General features: G+C 46.9%; 1 protein-coding gene across 5 annotated transcripts in view; it reads left to right on the plus strand.

Moving 5' to 3' along the window:
- Window positions 1-18,919, plus strand: part of CLCN4 (chloride voltage-gated channel 4) — a 103,814-nt gene that overhangs the window by 10,825 nt on the left and 74,070 nt on the right. Inside the window, exons 3-4 of one of the 5 annotated variants that reach the window (XM_073565995.1) lie at window positions 7,130-7,188; window positions 7,292-7,396. The exons of 1 other annotated variant lie outside the window; for it this stretch is intronic. The gene's annotated coding sequence lies outside the window, so the exon portion shown is untranslated. Of the gene's footprint in view, window positions 1-7,129; window positions 7,189-7,251; window positions 7,397-18,394; window positions 18,544-18,919 lie in introns of all 5 variants that reach the window. 3 more of the 5 variants (XM_073565996.1, XM_073565997.1, XM_073565994.1) reach the window with 3 other exon arrangements.

The following is an 18,919-nucleotide window of genomic DNA, read 5'->3' on the forward strand; positions in this document are numbered from 1 at the left end:
CCAGTGGGCAGTGAGGGAAAGGTATCGTCACTGTCCATGGTTACTGGTCCACGCATCGGTGGTCAGGTGGACATTGCTACTAACGGCGTTTAGTAGCGCATGTTTTATTTTGCCCTCAACATGTTTCTGCAGGGCAGGGATGGCTCGCCTGCTGAAATAAAAGCGGCTGGGCACGTTGTATTGGGGGACTGCCAATGCCATTAAGTCCCGGAAGGTGTCAGTGTCCACCAGCCTGAATGACAGCATTTCAACTGCCAGAAGTTTGGCAATGCCAGCATTCAGAGACTGTGCTCGGGGATGGTTTGCCGAGTAAGGGCGCCTTTTATCCCATGCCTGTGCTACCGATGGCTGTGATGGATGGGAACGTGCTGCTATGGGTGGAATCTGACAGGGTCTCCGGACAACAGTGGCAGAGGTTCTTCCTTGGCGATCCTGTGAGGAAGCCGAACCAGCAGTGTGTGAGCTGGAGGAAGAGGCCCCAACACGAACTGAAGAGGTGGTAGGTGGTGCTGTACGTTGGCCTACGTCTTCAGGTTGTCTCTGCAACTCCAACTCGTGCTTGGTGCGCACATGTTTTCACATATTTGTGGTATTGAGGTTGCTGACATTTCTCCCTCTTTTGACTTTCTGATGACACAGCTTGCATTTGACAAAGCAAATGTCATCTGCAACTGTGTCAAAAAAGGACCACGCACTGCAAGTCTTGGGAGCGCCCGTTTTGCCTTTGGAATGAGGAATGCTCCTAACGGGTGCCAAAGTGGAGGGTACAGGCAACCAAATCTTCCCCCTCCCTCTGCCTCCTGTTTTGGCTGGTAGGGGAATCTCTTCCTCCGAGCTGCTCCCACCACCTTCCTGTTCCTCACGCCATGATGGGTCAAGGACCTCATCATCTTCCCTCCCCTCTTCAAAGAGCTGCTTCTCCGGGGTTGTCTCGCCAGCACCGTACACACCAGAAAGTGGCAACTGAGTCTCGTCATCATCTGATGCGTACTGAGGTGTGCTGACCATAGGCACTGGCCCACTCGCCTCTTCAGATTCAGAGGGACAAAGAAGTTGCGCATCACTGCATACTCCCTCTTCTTCACATTCAAGAATGCTGCTTGGCTGGCCCCCTCTTTCCAAGCCAACAGATTCCGAGAACAGAAGTAGAGACTGTGATGGCTCCTGTCCATGTCTCTCTGACTGCCTGGGCACTTTGGCAGGTGGTGAAGAGACAGATGGTTGCTCTTCGGTGCTTTGGTCCTGAGAGGCTGTGGAAGTAATTGAAGTCGATGCGTTAGCTGCCATCCATCCGACAACGGCTTCAATTTGTTCCTCCCGCAGCAGTGGGGTACGTTGAGGTCCTACAAAGCTGCGCATAAAGGACTGTTGCCTGCTAAAACTGGGGGATGCTGATCCACTGGTGCCCGCAGCAGGCCCAGAATCCCCACGTCCTCTCCCTGCAGAATCCCCACGTCCTCTCCCTGCAGAATCCCCACGTCCTCTCCCTGCTGAAACTCCACGCCCACGCGCCTTACTCCCTGCCTTCTTCATCTTGCCAGACTGCTTAAGATAGGCAGAAAAGTACAAAGGGGGGCCTTAGTGTGCTTATTCCTGAACAGCTGGTTACAGGTACAAGAAACACTAATTTTATGAAGTGTGTGTGTGTGTGGACTACACTTTAATAGGAGCTGATGTGGCCTACACAAGTTCCAAATGTAGTGTTTGGTGAACTTTTTTTGTGGTTTCTTTGTTGGAAACAAACTCAAAGTATGTGAACAAAGAATTGAAACTGATAGTATCACCAACTTTTTGGAGCTATTACAATGCAGGCAGGTAACCTACAATGCAAAAGATGAGGCTCCAAAAAAATTGGGTAATACTAATCTGGCTGCGCCGGCAGGGCACAAGCCAGAAAAAAAGGCTCCTCTATCTACTCCTATATAGTGTTTGCAACCAACCAATGTTGATGGATACGGATGGATGCACACTAATAGGAGAAGAAAAAATGAGCTGCACTCAAAGACAAATATGTGTGAGGCAGTGACGCACGTTGAGCGTCCTACAACCAGACGTAGCTGCAGGACACTCTACTCTGCGTGAGCTGCACTCACACACAGTCAGAGACCTCTCAGACAGCCGTGAACAGTGCAGCTAAGTGGGCACTGGCACTGACAGGCTGCAGAAAGGCTCCGCTGTGTACTCCTATATAGTGTTTGCAACCACCGTAGATGGAGACAGATGGATGCACACTAATAGAAGAAAAAATGAGCTGCAATAAAAGAAAAATGTGTGAGGCAGTGACACGCTGAGCGTCCTACAACCAGACGTAGCTGCAGGACACACTACTCAGCGTGAGCTGCACTCACACACAGTCAGAGACCTCTCAGACAGCCGTGAACAGTGCAGCAAAGTGGACACTAGCACTGAAAGGCTGCAGAAAGGCTCCGCTGTCTACTACTAGTGTTTGCAACCAACGTATATGGATACGGATGGAAGCACACTAGATTGAAATTATGTAAAAAATGCAGCTCAAAAATTAAAAGATGTATGAGGCAGCAGTGAGGCACTCAGGGCAGCCTACAACCTGATGTGGCTGCAGGACCCACTCCACAGCGTGAGCTGCACTCACACAGCCCTTGCAGACAGCTGTGAACACTGCTGCTAGGGCAAAGAAGGCTACAGTGGTGGTTTATGTAGCCTGGGTAAAGCACTAGATGTTTGGTGGAATCGCTATTTCTAACTGTCCCTCACAGTCTTCTACAGCAGCCTGTCCCTAACTGAATTCACAGCAGAGTGAACCAGAAATGGCGGCTGCGGTGGCTTTTATAGTGCATCATGACATCATTTCGGCAGCCAATCACAGCCATGCCAATAGTTAACATGCCTACATGCCTAACAGGATGTGCCCACACTTCGGAGGATTCCCATTGGCTTAATCAAAGCAAGCAGGCTCATAGCATGATGGGAACTTCCGATTCCGATTCCGGTATCCGATATGACAAAAGTATCGGAAGTCAGTATCGGAATTCCGATACCGCTAATATCGGCCGATACCCGATACTTGCGGTATCGGAATGCTCAACACTATACAGCACCCCTCCTCCAGTAGTCACAGCAGTATCCATCCGTTCAGAGTAACGTCAGTACAGCACCCTTCCTCCAGTAGTCGCAGCAGTATCCATCCGTTCAGAGTAACGTCAGTACAGCACCCTTCTTCAAATAGTCAAAGCAGTATCCGTCCGCTCAGAGTAACATCAGTACAGCACCCTTCCTCCAGTAGTCACAGCAGTATCCATCCACTCAGAGTAACCGCAGTACAGCACCCCTCCTTCACTAGTCAAAGCAGTATCCAACTGCTCAGAGTAACCGCAGTACAGCACCCTTCCTTCACTAGTCACAGCAGTATCCAACTGCTCAGAGTAACATCAGTACAGCAGTATCCAACTGCTCAGAGTAACATCAGTACAGCACCCTTCCTCCAGTAGTCACAGCAGTATCCATCCGCTCAGAGTAACCACAGTACAGCACCCCTCCTTCACTAGTCACAGCAGTATCCAACTGCTCAGAGTAACATCAGTACAGCAGTATCCAACTGCTCAGAGTAACATCAGTACAGCACCCTTCCTCCAGTAGTCACAGCAGTATCCATCCGCTCAGAGTAACCACAGTACAGCACCCCTCCTTCACTAGTCACAGCAGTATCCAACTGCTCAGAGTAACATCAGTACAGCACCCTTCCTCCAGTAGTCACAGCAGTATCCATCCACTCAGAGTACCCACAGTACAGCACCCCTCCTCCAGTAGTCACAGCAGTATCCAACCGCTCAGAGTAACCGCAGTACATCACCCCTCCTCCGGTAGTCAAAGATTCACAGCAATGCCAATATACCAACCTTTCCTCGGGTGTAACACGTGACCATCTCACCGCCCTGTGGAATCTCCAACATACAAACAGGACCTGAAAAAATGCAATGCAGAACATAGAGCACAGGAAATCCAGCACCACAGGAGATTCCTGTACAGAATGTATTTATTTGCACATACAGTATAATAAATTGTCCAGTACATGCAATACTGGTCCCAGTGTCTTATGTGTTTTGTGAATCAGATTTACTTTTAATCTGTAAGATACGTTCCCTCAGTCGTCCCAGCAGAGTTTTTCTGTATTTACAGACTGCCCAGACCATAGAACCCTTTCCCCTTCTCCTTCTGATGCAAAAGAAACACACCTGTATTTTAAAATAACATAAATTTATTGGAGAGTAACAAGGTAAAAACAACTCTCATCTTCTATATAAAACCCTTTTGTTGGAGGGGTAGGGTCGCAGCTCTCTCTGTTAACCACCAGAAGTTGTGGGGATATGCCGCCGGACTCTCGGCACGTTACCCGACTTGCTCTTCCGCTAACCACTGCGACTTATAAACCTTAACAGCAAATAAACCAAACACACCGATTAAACACCAGAAGAAAAATGAAAAGCAAAATTTAGGGGTGGGGTGGGGGGGGGCAGCTCGCTGCTCCAGGTTCAAAGAGGCAGAAAACGGCTTGGGCAATTCTTTATATACCCCCGGGGGAGGGGGGGAAACCCAAACCAGGTAGTGACGCTGCCTGCATCACTCTATCATACAGCAGGGGAAAATTACCATTAACCCCTTCCTCACGTCCCGGAGGAAAAGGGGGAAGAAAGGGGTGAAAAGCCCCTTTATAACCGGGCTGGCCAGTCGGGGGGGCCCCGGCAAATAAAGCCGGGCCGCCACATTAGGCTGAGTGCACACATTGCAGATATGGTGCATTTTTGTCACTCTTTTTATGTACGGATTTGTCACAAAACCTGATGCCAGCAAAGTGAATGAGAAACCTGAAGCGTCATGCACATGTTGAGTATTTTTGATTTGCAGATTTGGTGCAGAAAATAATCTGCTGCATGTCAATTTTCTGAGAAAACACCACAAGCAAAACACATTAAAGCATACGGGTCTGTGCTCTGTGTCACATCCACCCCATATGATAGTACAAGTTAGAGTGCAGTCACTGAGACAATGCTCAAATTACCATCCCCGCATACAGCAGTTATACAAGGGGTTAAATGTGCATGTAAATGCAAATACAGAGAGGAATGTATAACATACCTGGTCTGTGCTCTGTCTCACGCCCACCCCATACGATAGTTCAAGTTAGAGTGCAGTCACTGAGACAACGCTCAAATTACCATCCCCGCATAGACCAGTTATACAAGGGGTTAAATGTGCATGTAAATGCAAATATAGAGAGGAATGTATAACATACCGGGTCTGTGAGCTGTCTCCCGCCCACCCCAACGCGCGTTTCGGAGGTTCTCCTTCCTCAGGGGGCGAAGGAGAACCTCCGAAACACGCGTTGGGGTGGGAGGGAGACAGCGCACAGACCCGGTATGTTATACATCCCTCTCTGTATTTGCATTTACATGCACATTTAACCCCTGGTATGACTGCCCTATGCGGGGATGGTACTTTGAGCATTGTCTCAGTGACTGCACTTTAACTTGTACTACCATATACCTCACATGGGCTTAATTTGTGAACCTTTTGCATGTACGTGCTTTCTGGTTACTTGCTGTGGACTGTATGCTGTTGTTACCGCCTTCCAATAGTATAACGTGGCACAGCTGTGTCAGTGCACAAAAGAAGGTTCCCACACCAGTATAGAATAATCAAAAAAAATTTTGGCACTCAACTCTTTGCAAAGATGAAGAATTTTTATTTGCAGTCACAAATATAGACGTTTCGGCTGTATCAAATAGCCTTCATCAGTAAACAAGACTGCTCCTATCTCTATAATTTTCTGGACATTATATTGTATGACCAATAGTAAATTAGGTGATATTGGAGGTGATACCATCCACCATGTAAGAACTGGTATATAAACTATTAGATCTGTGACTTTGAAAAGCTCCAAAGGTTGCACCAACCAGAAGTTGGCATAAACGTCCTATGGCTATGCCTGAAGGGAATTGTCCCAAAGGGGATTACTTGTGGGATTGTTAAATCCTGTGACTCATAGAAAACCCCAATTTCACGCTGTAAGAACAGCAGCTGGCTGTAGATTCAAATGTCTTGTTGGTGGGTGGCAGCAGGACCTGTGTGAACACGGCATCCACCGCTGGTGTGGCAGCCACACCAGCGGTGGATGCCGTGTTCACACAGGTCCTGCTGCCACCCACCAACAAGACATTTGAAACTACAGCCAGCTGCTGTTCTTACAGCGTGAAATTGTGGTTTTCTATGAGTCACTGGATTTAACAATCCCACAAGTAATCCCCTTTGGGACAATTCCCTTCAGGCATAGCCATAGGACGTTTATGCCAACTTCTGGTTGGTGCAACCTTTGGAGCTTTTCAAAGTCACAGATCTAATAGTTTATATACCAGTTCTTACATGGTGGATGGTATCACCTCCAATAGCACCTAATTTACTATTGGTCATACAATATAATGTCCAGAAAATTATAGAGATAGGAGCAGTCTTGTTTACTGATGAAGGCTATTTGATACAGCCGAAACGTCTATATTTGTGACTGCAAATAAAAATTCTTCATCTTTGCAATGAGTTGAGTGCCAAAAATTTTTTTGTTGTTACCGCCTTGGCTTATGCGGCTTTTTGTCTGTCACTTTTTAGCCCTGTTTTCTGTACCAAATTTGATCCTATGTGATTTAATAAATTTTTCCAATATAATCCTTATTGTCTTTGACTATATCACTGTGTTTTGCTTGTGGTGTTTTCTCTCTAGAGTCACAGTGTGTCTCATATTGTCCTGATGTATAGGCTAGTGACATTCCTGGAATAGATTTGATATGTTATCTTACCATGGTATATTACACAAGCCCTTGGTGTTTTTCGCCCAGTTATGTCAATTTTCTGTGAGTTTTGCAACGTTTTGAGGCTGCGTTTTCCTACCAAGAGATGCAGAAATTGTGCGCTGTTCCGTCTGAATTATGATTCTATGGTTTCCATAGATTGTGTTGTTTTCCATGCCGTGTATAAAAGTCTTGCATTTGCTCTGCTGCCACCTGTTGGTCTTTTTTCTGTATGGCAGCCTGCAGCTAATTAATTCTTGTACATGCCTTAATTCTTCCAGTTCAGAGGTCACGCCTTCTCTTTCTCCTTCTAGCAGCCATTGTTAGTTTCACTTTCTCCTGGGAGAGACATGCTTGTACCGAGCTGTGAAAGGTATCAGTCTTTTGACCACATACTTTGTTGCTCACACTTTGCTGTTAACACTCTGCATTTCAGGAGAACTTATTGTACTGCCAATCATACGCTGTATTTCCAGATTTCCAATTAAACAAGTCTGGACTGTACAATCCCTGGTGTGCATCATCACTCCGGACGCTGAGCAACATATTGATCCTGTCTGTCCTGCATTGAGGAAACGAAGGTAGGACCTCTCCCAGTCCCTTATTCATCAGCCACATGTTCATTCACCTCATGTGGGGACAGAACAGTCAAAAGACTGCCTTGAAACCTGGCAAAATCACCCTTATATCCCAACCCATCTGCCTGCTCACATACTGCAGCCCTGCTCTTCTAAGGAACTTGAAAACACGAAAAAATGGAGCGAAACATCCATAAATATAGGAAAAGGTAAACTTGCTTTTATTGATACAAAAGTAAAAAAGTTATTACATAGTATTACAAACAGAGACAAAGTCATTCAACACAGGTCAGAATGCACCAATATTAAAAAGATGCGCTTGCACAATGAGCATCACAGAACCATGGTAAGGCCGACATGTTACCCTAAGGATCCCACACATATATCCAAGAAAAATTACAATATAGTGCATCATAAAGTGACAATGGCATCAGTAAACCAAATAAATGAGAGATATCATGGGGTCCCATCCCTCCTCCACCTTCTAAACCCCCACATATATTTAGCTAATAGTAGCAAAGTTATTTCCTAATACCATCTGTCTTTATCTAGTCCAAAAAGGGAAGGAAGAGGGAAATCCATAGTTAGCAAGAGGTTTCAGCCATTACCTGTACTAGTGTCCATGAGCAAGCGCGTACCCCTACGCGTGTTTCGTGATAGCTTTCTTGGGGAGTGTTAATTGACAGATGGTATTAGGAAATAACTTTGCTACTATTAGCTAAATATATGTGGGGGTTTAGAAGGTGGAGGAGGGATGGGACCCCATGATATTTCTCTTATTTATTAAGTTTACTGATGCCATTTTCACTTTATGATGCACTATATTGTAATTTTTCTTGGATATATGTGTGGGATCCTTAGGGTAACATGTCGGCCTTACCATGGTTCTGTGATGCTCATTGTGCAAGCGCATCTTTTTAATATTGGTGCATTCTGACCTCTCTTGAATGTTTTTGTCTCTGTTTGTAATACTATGTAATGACTTTTTTTACTTTTGTATCAATAAAAACAAGTTTTACCTTTTGCTATATTTATGGATGTTTCGCTCCATTTTTTCGTGTTTTCAAGTTGTTAGGGATCTCCATAGGGAATTTTTCCCATTTATATTCTGGCGATACACCAGGATTTATTGCCATATGGAATATGTGTTCTGTACTTGAGATCAAGTTATTTCTTCTAAGAAACTGTCTGCAGCATCACCCCAGACCACATTGTGCATAGAGACGCTCTGTATATTATACAACATCGCTGCAGATTGTCGGACTGCAAAACCCCACAAATCTCCAAAAACACCCTGGGAATCTTGTCAGGACATCTTAACTAAGCTGCACTGCGATTTCCAGCCTCTAATTCAAAAGTTCAGTTTCTTAAAGAGACAGCGCACCTTAAATCAAAATAGCCGAAAAAGACTCTGCATTGTTCCCGAGTGTCGCAAACAGAGCAAATACAACCCGATACTGCCCATTATGAAGAGCGGGAAACAGAGCCAGCTTCACAAACAGACCAAGACTCACGACCAGTACGCTCCCTTAAGCCAACGTTAAAGGTGGTCCTCGAGAACTACCGTTCCATGAAGGATGAGTTCAATGACAACCTGGATGACCTATGGGAACGAGTCACCTCCCTCATGTCAAGCATCCAACGCCACAAAAATGATGCAGCAAGTCTACAGGACACAGCCCACGGAAGATACAAGAGACTGTCCGCAAGGTACGTTGCCTTCCTAAAATACTCTAATATTGATGAAGCCTCATCAGAGTTAAGCAAAGCAGATGCCATAAACAGAGAAAGGGCCGCCGCCGTGCAAGATGCCAAAGATAAAGTGGAGCTCCGTATTGCTCATCTGCAAGAATCAAGATCCCACAGGTCAGGCTCATCCAGACACTCTTCTCGGTCATACAAATCATCCTGCTCAAGGACTTCAGCCCTCAGCGACAGAATCCTAGAGGCCCGTTTAAATGCAGAGCGATCCAAACTAAGATGTTCCTACACAGAAAAGAAAGCAGAAGCAGAGGCAGAAGCCAAGAAAGCAGAAGCAGAGGCAGAAGCCAAGAAAGCAGAAGCAGGGGCCCAAGCAAAGATCCTTCAAACAGAAGCAGAGGCTCGGGCGAAGATTCTTCAAACAGAAATGGAGAAAAAAATCGCATTAGCTGAAGTAAAAATACTCGAGCAAGCATTGAAGCAAAACCTCGATCCGATTTGCCTACCACCACTGGAAGAAGATGACCCAGCTGTCCGTACCAGTGATTATGTGCAGAAACAGATATCTGCAGCACACACCTTCTCCAGCAACGTTCAACCCATCAATGTGGAAACGTCCAAGTCAGCCCAACTTACGGTGCCAGTGTTACACACAGCATCTGCAGAGACCCAAGACCAACGCCATAATGTGTCCCCTCAGGAGCAGCAATCATCACAAGATGACCACAAGACGCACTCCAGTCCATCTCCACAGTTCAAGCCGCAGTCATCGAAATCTCCAGAGGTTAAACCACAGCTCAACCCTGCAGCAACATCATTCTACCCGGGAACAATTCACCCCTCCATGCCACACAGCTTATACGCCCGAGGGGCACCACAAGCTAACACTGATAACAAGGAGTGAAGGATCAGACATGTCCGAGTTTGCCAGGTTTATGGTGAGCAAAGAGTTAATCAGCACCAGCCTCTTAAAGTTTGACAACTGTGCAGAGAGCTACAGAGCCTGGAAAGCAACCTTCAAGGCCGCCATTGCTGACCTCAACCTATCCACGGAACAGGAGCTCAACCTCATGGTTAAATGGTTGGGTCCTGACTCCACAAACCGTATCAAGAGTCTTCGGACCATTTACGTGGGGCAAGCTGAAGCAGGTCTCGCTGCTGCCTGGCTGAGACTTGAAAGAACCTATGGCAGTGCTGAAGCCATAGAAAAGTCCGTATTCAAGAGACTGCAGAATGTTCCAAGGATTAACCTTAAGGAAGCCCACAAGCTTCTGGACTTAAGTGATCTGCTTATGGAGCTGGAACTTGCAAAAAGAGACCCCCGTCTGTCTGGATTGTGCTACCTAGACACCACCCATGGGGTGAACCTAGTCGTCTCAAAGCTGCCACATAGTCTGCAAGAGAAGTGGGCAGTATGCGTTTCCAGGTACAAAAGGTCACATGATGTCACCTTTCCTCCATTCACTCAGTTCTGCAAGTTCATCGATGAACAGGCCCAAATGAGGAACGACCCTAGCCTAGACTTCCTGGAGCATAACACCACAGCTCCAGCAACACCGTCATCAAGGTATGAAAGCATCACACATAGACACAAGGACTTGAGAAATAGTGTAAGCATCAGAAAGACTAACCTGCCACCACCTGCGGTACCCGCTGATAAGCAGTACACTATTCTGTCGAGGGATAAATCTTTCAATCGTGAATGTCCCATTCACAAAAAACCACACTCGTTGAACAAATGTAGAGGCTTCAGGTCCAAAACCATGCAGGAGCACAAGAAAATCCTCAGTGAACTTGGGGTGTGTTTCAAGTGCTGCGCCTCATTAGAACGCATGGCCAAGGACTGCAAATCTGCCATTAAGTGTGAAGAGTGTCATAGTGACAAACACCCATCAGCTTTGCATCCAACCTCAGCCACCAGCGATCCAGCAGTCGCAGTTACCTCTAGTCCGGCTACAAGCCATGGTGGGGAGCCACAGAATAATGCCAAGTCTACCACGGCTGTCTCCTGCTCATGCTCAGAGGTATGTGGGGAGAGCCAAAGTGATAAATGCTGTGCCAGGATATGCCTAATCAGAGTTTATCCAGAAGGACAACCAGAGAAGGCAGTAAAAATGTATGCCATCATTGAAGATCAGAGCAATCGATCCCTAGCTGGACCTAAGTTCTCTGAAGCCTTTGGAATCAAGGGACCAGCAACGCCTTATACTCTGAACACTTGCTCAGGCCGCATAGAGACTAGCGGCAGGAGGGCACAAGGTTTCATTGCTTCTCCTATCAACGGAGGCATACAAATGCCTCTACCTACGCTAATCGAATGTGATCAAATACCCAGCCAAAGAGATGAGATTCCTACCCCAAAAGCTGCGTTCCACCAACCACACCTAAGGCACCTAGTCAGCGTTATCCCACCTATGGACACAGAAGCTGAAATCCTACTTCTGCTCGGCAGAGACAATTTAAGGATATATAAGGTCCGCCAACAGTGCAATGGTCCTGACTATGCCCCCTAGGCACAGAGACTCGACTTGGGGTGGGTAATCATAGGAAATGTGTGCTTGGACCGAACAAGAGTCAATTCCTTTAAGACCTACGTACGCCGAGACGGACGAACTACTTTCTGCAAACTATGCCCACATCACTATGAGGTGAAAGAGAAACCTCCAGATCCTGTACAGCTGCCTGATGTCATTTCTATGCAGACGACTTGGGAAGATTGGTGTTTCATACAACTAAGGATGACAACAATGTAGCCCCGTCAATGGAAGACAAGGAATTTGTCAGGATAATGGACAATGAGTTCCTTAAGGACGAGACCAATCACGGGGTTTTTCCCCTACCCTTCCGAGTCACCAAGGTAAGACTCCCAAACAATCTCGAACAAGCCTTGTCCAGATTCAACTCTCTCCAGCGCACACTTAGCAACAAACCGGAGATGAAAGAACACATTGTCATCTTTATGAGCAAGATATTCCATAATAACCATGTGGAGCCAGCACCTCCCATAAAGGAAAACGAGGAGTGCTGGTACCTACCCTCATTCGGAGTATATCACCCACGTAAACCTAAGCAAATTAGAGTTGTCTCTGATTCAAGCGCCAAACATCAAGACGTGTCTCTCCACGATAAAAAGAAAGCACAGAATGACAAACGTGCAAAAATACTCTGTAGTAAAAAATATAACAGTAGTCAGCTAGTGCTAGTAGAAAGATGACAAATACAGGGTATTTAGTCGATATGTTTTTTGCAAAGAATGTATGCCAAGCTACTCCACCTCGTCACGGTAACCCTTAACGGAGCAGTCCCTATCTAATGTATTTAAAACCTGAACATGTGAACAGTACCTAAATGAGCAGGATTCAGACAGGCGCTTCCTGATGTGGGCACGTGGTATAAGATAGCTTACATCGTCTCTCAAAAATGTTCTCCTCACGGGTCCTAATCTTACAAACAACCTAGTAGGAGTGTTGATGAGGTTCTGGAAAGAGCCTATTGCCATCACCGCTGACATTGAACAGATGTTCCACTGTTTCATAGAGAGGACCATAGGAATTTCCCCAGGTTCCTATGGTACAAGGACAAAGACCTCAGCAAAGAGATGGTGGAGTATCGCATGAGGGTGCACGTATTTGGGAACAGCCCTTCCCCCCGCAGTGGCAACATATGGCCTGCGGAGAACCGCAGAGGAAGGAGAGTCCGAATATGGAACAGACGCCAGAGACTTTGTAGAGAAAGACTTCTACATAGATGATGGACTAAAATCTCTACCCACAGAAGAAGTGGCGATCGACCTACTCAAGAGGACCCAAAGTATGCTGTACCAAGCTAAGCTTAGATTGCACAAAATTGCTTCAAACAGCCTGGCAATCATGAGAGCCTTTGAGTCAAGTGACCACGCACCAGGATTCAAGGACATAGACCTGGGACCCCATAGACCTGGGACCAGACTGTCCGCCTGTGCAGAGAAGCTTAGGCTTGAGGTGGAACCTGTCAGTCGACACCTTCAGTTACCAAATCAACTGTGCAGTGTGATGCAGTGACCGCTGTGACAGCTAGGGGGCGCTGTCTGGGTCATGCACACAGGCATTTCCATTATTGTAATAGGGAAAATGGTGACCGGCAGGGTTGAAATGTATCACAGGAGTGGGTGCCCTGTGATGGAAACTGAATCATGTTGTGATTAGCAGATCTACTGCTAATGGGTTTTTTGGTTTATATGGAGCGGCTTTCAGGTGACTTGGTGAGATGGGTGGGACCAGTTACCTACAAACCCACCCAGGGGCGTGGGTCTGAACGCCCAGGATAAAGCCTGTGTGTGGCTGTGTGAAATAAGACCTTTAGTGAGGTCATAGCCATGTGATCACCTGTGGGTGTGGCTACGGACCATATAATGTGCCTGAAGTAGGTCACATGGGGAGAGAGTGTGTACCTGAGTGGTCCAGGGTGCAAAGTCCTGGAGGGTCAGTGTTAGGAGATTCTGCTAGAAGGATCAGATCCCTGGACCACGTGCTGTGACCTTGGACCTGAGGAGGCTGGTGTGTTGGGAGTCCCTGGGAGTAGGGATGGATCCCTGAATAGCGCACGGTGAAGCGTGAGTGTTGGGAGTCCCTGGGAGTAGAGACGGATCCCTGAATAGCATCCGCTGAGGCCCTTGACCTGGTGAGGCCGGTGTGTTGGGAGTCCCTGGGAGTATGGATGGATCCCTGAGTAGCACCCGGACAGGCCATGTGTGTTTGCAGAATCAGTGACGGCACTGCATTGGGGGAGCTACTGTCCGTCTGTGGATCTGGACTGTCAGGTGGCCTGGTGAGCAAGACGTTATCCGGGACGGTGATCCCAGTTCGGCAGCTTCCCTGGGAAAGAGAGGACTGACAAAGAGTCGGTGTCTGGAGCTCCTGTGAGGTAACCCCGGACATGGGGATATGACTGTTGGTGCCTGTTGTGTTCTATGGACATTAATGAACTGTACGGTGTGCGGTTGCCCACGGTAACTGGACAGTGAGGAGGTGCAGCATGTTTAGGGACTGCAAGGAAAAGCCATATGTTGAAATGTTATGAACTATGTGTAAGCCTGTGAAGTATAACATGGCTTACGGTGCAGTTTATGATGCCATAATAAACTGCATTGGACTGTTTTAACGGAAAGTGTTCCTGTGTGACGTGAATGCGCTGCCAAGTGAGTGCCCCCAACACTAAAGGTACTGTCACACTTAGAGATGCACCAGCGATCCCGACAACGATATGGATCGCTGGTGCATCGCTAAGTGGTCGCTAGTGAGCTGCCACACAAGCAGATCTCACCAGCAACATAGCAGCTGGTCGGGGGTCGCTACTTACCTGTCAGACGAGGCGATCCTGACGTCCTCCCGCCTGCGTCCACGCGTTGCTCGTCGGCGCCACAGGAAGCCCAGCAGGAAGCTGACGACGAGAAATGGCCCAGGCCGTTCTCGCTTGATCAGCGACAGACAGTGGGGGAGCCTGTCGGAGGTAAGTATCACATATAGCGATATCGCTAGCAATATCGCTGCTGCGTCACAAAACCAGTGACGTTACAGCGATATTGCTAGCGATATCGCTTAGTGAGATGGGGCGTTAAGAATAAGCGCTACCTTACAGCAGACAAACCATTCACTAAACGTGGTGTCCTGTCAGTGGTGGATAGCTTATACGACCCACTGGGATTTGTAGCCCCAATTATCATACAAGGTAAATCCCTTCTGAGACAGCTTTCCGAAACCGTCAAGGACTGGGATGCCCCACTCCCTCCTGATAAGGAACCAAAATGGGAAACCTGGAAGCAGTCTTTGTGTGCTTTGATGAAATCCATATACCAAGATGCTACGCCAGAAACTCACTTGCTGCTAGCCCTTGGACAGAACTCCATGTGTTCTCAGATGCATCCACAGAAGCCATTGCAGCTGTCGCCTACTTGAAGGTGACGGGACCCGACAATCAAGATCACGTTGGGTTCGTTTTCGGCAAGGCTAAGTTGGCTCCCAAGCCTGACCACACTATTCCCAGGCTCGAACTCTGTGCGACCGTGCTTGCAGTAGAACTTGCAGACTTTATACAGCATGAGCTGGATGCCAATATAGATGACGTTCAATACTATAGCGATAGTAAGGTCATCTTAGGTTACATCTACAACCAAACAAGGCGCTTCTATGTGTACGTCAGTAACCGCATCGAGACAATAAGGAGGTCCGCAAAGCCTGAACAGTGGCACTTTGTCCCATCTGAACTTAATCCAGCTGACCATGCCACTAGACCTATGTCTATAAGTTCTTTTGCTAACTCTTCTTGGCTTTCAGGTCCTAAGTTTCTGTTGGAACAGAAAGGAAGTGAACGTGTCCAGGAAGTCTTCAGCATCCAGGATCCAGATGGTGATCCAGAAGTCCGCTCCGAGGTCAGTGCTTTGGCCATGAACACAAAACCAGCCTTGGTTGCCAGTGCTTCGAACGCTTCTCCAATTAGATGAAACTCGTCAAGACTATAGCCCCCGTTACACACTGCGATATCGCTAGCAATATCGCTGTAAAGTCACCGATTTTGTGACGTTACAGCGATATTACTAGCGATATCGCTGCATGTGATACTTACCTCCGACCGGCTCCCCGCTGGTTATCGCTGATCGCGCGAGAAGCTGCTGGACCATTCCTCGTCGGCCACTTCCTGCGGAGCTTCCTGCTGTGACGACGAGCGACGCATGGAGCCGGGCGGGAGGATGCAAGATCGCCGCGTCTGACAGGTAAGTAGCGATCCCCGTCCCCTGCGATGTCGCTGGTGAGATCTGCCTGAGTGGCAGCTCACTAGCGACCACCAAGCGATTCACCAGCGATCCTGACCGCGTCATATCGCTGGTCGGGATCACTGGTGAGTCGCTAGGTGTAACGGTACCCTATAGCAAGGTTAGTCCACATTGCGAGATCTTATCACAACTCACGTGGAGACAAAGACTGTCCCAGCTGGCACGTCTGCCATAAACCATTCTCTGCTGAGGACATTTCTCACTGTGAGTCCCTTATAATACGTTACGTCCAGCAGAGTGTATTCAATACTGAATGGGAATGCCTATACCACAAACAGCAGATCCCTCTGAAAAGCCCCATTGCCCATTTGAATCCAGTAATGGACAGCTTCGGTTTGCTGAGAGTCGGTGGTCGTTTAAACCAAGCCAAGATTGTGGCTTCAGAGCAACATCCTTGCATCATTCCCAGTAAACACCATATCACCGATCTAATGTTCTGGCATGTTCATGACAAAACCGAACACCAAGGCAGGCAGATAACAGAAGGCAAGTTACGGTCTGAAGGACTTTGGATCATAGGTATGAAAAGACGTGTAGCAGGATCGCTACAAAAACCAGGGGAAAACAGGTGCATCAGCAAATGGCTGACCTGCCCCCTGACAGACTGAGTGCCGAACCACCTTACACCTACGTTGGCCTAGACGTCTTTGGGCCATGGATGATATCTGCATGCAAAACTCGAGGCGAGTTTGCCAACAGCAAACGTTGGGCCATACTATTCACTTGCATGAGTGTCTGTGCCGTCCACATGGAGGTAATAGAGTCTATGGACACATCCAGCCTGATCAACGCTCTCCAGCATTTTCTAGCTATCAGAGGACCGGTGAAACAGTTAAGGTCCGACCATGGAAGCAACTTCATTGGTTCATGTCAAGATCTGGATATTAACATCAAGCGAATTCAGGATCAACTGGCAGAAAGAGGTTGCACCTGGATTTTCAATCCTCCGCATAGTTCACACATGGGAGGTTCCTGGGAAAGGATGATCGGGATCTCACGCAACATCCTGAATTCTATGTTAATGAACGTAAACTTTTCAAGGCTTACGCATGAGACCTTGGTTAATCTTCTGGCTGAAGTTTCTGCCATAATCAACTCAAGACCACTTGTCCCAGTGTCAATGGATCCCGAAATGCTGACCATTCTTAAGCCAGCTACTCTTCTCACCCAAAAGACCGGGAACCGGCTAACAGTCAGTGGAGAGTTTACTCTTGCAAACACCTACTAGAAACAGAGGAAACGTGTGCAGTATGTCGCTGATTACTTCTGGAATCAGTGGAGAAAAGGGTTTCTCGTGATTCTCCAAGGAAGAAGGAAATGGTGACAGAGTAAACCGAACTTGAAAGAAGGAGACGTGGAGCTAATGAAGGAACAACAAGCTAAAAGGATGGAAATCATTACAAAGACTTTCCCTGGTCAAGACGGTAAGGTCTGGAAGGTGGAGCTGAAGGTCCTTAGGAAAGGCGAGCCTAAGACATTTCAGAGGCCAATCCACAAGCTCGTATTGATACTACGAATTGAGGACATTCTGGTAGGATGAACCATGAACAGAACACTGCCCTAGTACTTCGTCCATTGTGTTGCCGTTGGGTCAGAGATAGTTTGGCCTTGTGCGGCTCCTCTGATCTGAAGATGGGTATCTTTGGATTGTCTCAGGAACTGTCATCTACTTGTTTTGAAGTTATTATTGCATTGCATTCATATTTGTGTTTGTTTTCTAGGTTATTGAACTTTATTTAAAAAAAGGAATCAATATAGTGAAATCCCTTACGGAATTTCAGACGGGGAGTGTGCTGTTCCGTCTGAATTATGCTTCTATGGTTTCCATAGATTGTGTTATTTTCCATGCCATATATAATAGTCTTGCATTTGCTCTGCTGCCACCTGCTGGTCTTTTCTTTTTGACCACATACTTTGTTGCTCACACTTTGCTGTTAACACTCTGCATTTCTGGAGAACTTATTGTACTGGTAATCATAAGCTGTATGTCCAGATTTCCAATTAAACAAGTCTGGACTGTACAATCGGTCCTGTCTGCCCTGTATTGAGGAAATGAAGGTAGGACCTCTCCCAGCCCCTTATTCATCAGCCACATCTTCATTCGCCTCATGTGCAGACAGAACAAATTGTGCAGGAATTTTTGCAATCAAATACTCAGCTTGTGCACCTGCCCTAATGTCACCACCTTTTCCCCTTTCTCCATAGTCTCTACAGTAACTTTCCCTTAGCAGTCATAGCAGTGCCTCACCACTTTTTCCTTCGTAGCCACAGCAGTGCTTCCACCTGCTTTCATGTACGGTATTCACAAACTACCCTTTTCTCCTAACTCCCACCCCAACATGCCCCAATAATACACCCCTTGCTGGTAACAAGCCATACAAGAGCCAACCACTCCCATTCTAATATACTTTCATTGCTTTCAGTGATCTCACCTATCCAAAATCCTTGCAGGAAGAATGTTCAACCTGCCAGTGCTCTTTTCTTCATGGCAGGAGTGGTCCCTGGCTTCCAAAAGTGGAGGATTTCTTGGGATCGTTGGGCATGTGACACAGCAGCTACTTTGTAAAATAGCAGACCTGCTGGCAGAATAACTGTACCTTCCCTTATCATACAAGGAGCAGTCTCTTCTCGTCCTTGAAAGGTCAATTATACCTAATAGTATTTTATAGGTTTCCTCTATTATGTCTTCTTATAGTGTAATTCTTCTATTGAAATAAAGGAAGTAGCGAACAACAGAATATTAATCCTAGCGGAATATCATGGGAATGGCTTTTAGCATTGGCAAACTACTGAAGTTATGCCGATGTCCGGCTCTATCTACAATAGACTAATTTGTAATATGTGTCCAGAAAAGAACAGAATTCACTTCATCCTTAAAAAGGAGGGCTTTATTGATCCATTATAAAAACAAGTAACAAAACACAGAAGTTCTTTTCAAGGCATAGAGGGAAGCCACAAAAATCTCAGGCAACGTGTTTCTGACCTATGCAATCCTTAAGGTCAGAAACGCGTTGTGT

This window comes from Dendrobates tinctorius, unplaced genomic scaffold, assembly GCF_039654945.1.
Source record: "Dendrobates tinctorius isolate UK_male_01 unplaced genomic scaffold, ASM3965494v1 ptg000016l, whole genome shotgun sequence".
Lineage (NCBI taxonomy): Eukaryota > Metazoa > Chordata > Amphibia > Anura > Dendrobatidae > Dendrobates > Dendrobates tinctorius.